Raw genomic sequence first — 2,657 nt, forward strand, 5'->3', positions numbered from 1 at the left:
CTTATGACTAAATTGCTATGGTACAGATCGTCTGGATTCTCTATGGAAACCCCAGCTCTGTCCTTTTCTAGCTGTAGGAATTTGGGCAATTTCTTTAAAGTTTTAGTTTCTGTATCTGTGAATGAAGATTACTGGTGGCAGGGTTATGGTTAGGATTACATATGATTCCTATGTCTAGAGTATAGACATACTGTTGGCAGCATTGATTACACCTGGATATATAGGCATAGGAAAAGGGATAAACGAGAACTTCTCAGCCTTGGCACTATAGACATTTTCAGGCCAAATAATCCTTTGCTGTACGAGCTTGTCCTGTGTATTGTACTGTGTTCAGCATCATCCCTGACCTGTGACCACCAGAAGCCAAAAATACCAGCTCCTCCAAATTGTGACAAACAAAAGTGTTCCCAAACATTGCAAAGTGTCCTCACTTAAGAACCATTGACCCAGAGGCAACCATTGTGTGGGCTCCACTAGAAAAGAGTGGGAATTAATAAAAATGTAAGAGAAAATGGTGCATAGCTCACATCATAAGCTACCTGTTGGCAGATTCATCTTTGCCTCTTCTGTAAGCACCAGTGATCTGCAGACCACGAGAGTCAGAGAAATACTTCTTGTGATGGAACTTCAGCAGATGCTTCCAGGCAGGGTAAAATATTGTGGCTACTGACCCAGGTAAGGGTCCTGGAAAAGAGAACATTGAAACCTATTCATTTTAGAGATAAGCTTATTAGACATTAAAATTTGAAGATGAATGTTCTGCCTTTAGGCTCCAGGATGGGGTCCAGAAAATTCAGAATGACTACAAATGATTGGGAAAGGTTATGGGCCAAGGGAATCTGAGTCTCCAACAGAAATTATTTTGAAGAGCCTCCACTTGGCAGCTTCGGCCATCCGTCCTCACCCATTTGGAGTGGTTGGTTTTCCCAAGGGTCCAGGAGAGCCATCGAGAGGCCTGTTTCCAAATGTCCCACTGACCTGCCTCCTACACTCAGGGCTTCCAGAAAAGTGAGACATGCTCAGGCTCCCACTGTTGTATTTTGGTGAGCTGTAGGTAATTCAACCTGCACAGTTTTTCTTGAACTATGGAGAGAAGGAAAAAGGCTGCGGTAACTCTCCCCCGCCCCACCACCCCCCGCCCCCCGGCCTCTTTTTTTTTCTGTTTGGCCAAACCACATGGCTTATGGGATCTTAGCTTCCCGAGCAGGGATTAAAGCCAGGTGCCCTGTACTGAAAGCATTGAGGCTTAAGCACTGGACCACCAGGGAATTCCCTTGCTCTCATTTTTAAAAGTGGTTTGCAGTATGAGAGTTGTGCCAGAAACCAACAGCCACAACACTGCAGCCAGAAGTGTCTTCCCAAAGCACAGTCTGGCCTGAAAAGTGGATCAGCATAATTCCTCGTCCCCACGCAAACAGTTCTGGGACTGGGCATACTTTCTTGATGCCATGTAAAACAATATTGAGGATAAGAAAATAAAAATAACTTAGCTACTTGCTTCAAGAAATACCTTTTCCTAGACTTAAACAGATATTTGTACTCCTGTGTTCTTAGCAGTATTATTCACCATAGCCAAGATGAAGAAGCAACCCAAATATTCATCAGTGGATGAATGGATAAGGCAAAAAGTGATATATCCTTACAATGGCACGTTATTCAGCCTTAACAAGGAAGGACATTCTGACAAGTGCTACAAGGTGGCTGAAACTAGAAGACATTATGCTAAGGGAAATAAGCCAGTCACAAAAGAACAACTATTACATGCATGTACCTATGGCTGATTCTCACTGATGTTTGAGAGAAAACAACAAAGTTCTGTAAAGCAATTATCCTTCAATTAAAAAGTAAATAAAGTGGTTAATTTAAAAAAAAGAACAATTACTGTGTGATCCACGTACATGAACTTCCTAGAATTATCACATTCGTACAGACAGAAAGTAAAATGCGAAGTACCAGGAGCTGGAGGGAGGGTGAGATGGGGGATTATTGTTTACTGGGAATGGAGTTTTAAATTGGAAAGATGAAAAAGTTCTGTGGATGGATGGTGGTGATAATTGTATAGCACTGTAAATATTCTTAGTGCCACTGACCCAGACATTTAAAATGGTTATAATGATAAATGTTGTGTTATGTGTATTTTATTACAATAGAAATGCTTTTGTAAGCTAAGACAAGGAACTAACTACAATGGTTTACCTATCTAGGCTAGTAATTCACTCATCAAGACTCACCTCATGACCCCTGCCATCCCCTCCACTGCCACCCAATCCAAAGCTATTGGGTCATAACCTCTGCTCAGTCCAGTTTCCTGCTTTGTAAAATCTACTTTCAAATCACCCAGACTGGATCCTAAAACTATGAGTATCTTACCTTTGTCTCTTTATTTTGAGATACAACCAAGACTCTGTCACAGTGCCATTTCCCCTTATTACAGTAGGTTTGATCATCTTAGCTTTGCTTTATCAACTGGTTTTTTTCTCGTGTCTTTTTTTGAAAGCTGACAACAGACAGATCATGGGTTTCCCTTATCAAAGTTCTTTTGAGGTCACTCACTGCCAATATTTGAGTTTGCAAATGGGCAGCTGGCACGGCCTCCAGTTATATTTTATTTGGCTTGCAAGTGTATTGAAAAAAAAATTGAATTTTCTGCCAAATGT

The sequence above is a fragment of the Budorcas taxicolor genome, chromosome 10 (genome assembly GCF_023091745.1).
Source record: "Budorcas taxicolor isolate Tak-1 chromosome 10, Takin1.1, whole genome shotgun sequence".
Classification (NCBI taxonomy): domain Eukaryota; kingdom Metazoa; phylum Chordata; class Mammalia; order Artiodactyla; family Bovidae; genus Budorcas; species Budorcas taxicolor.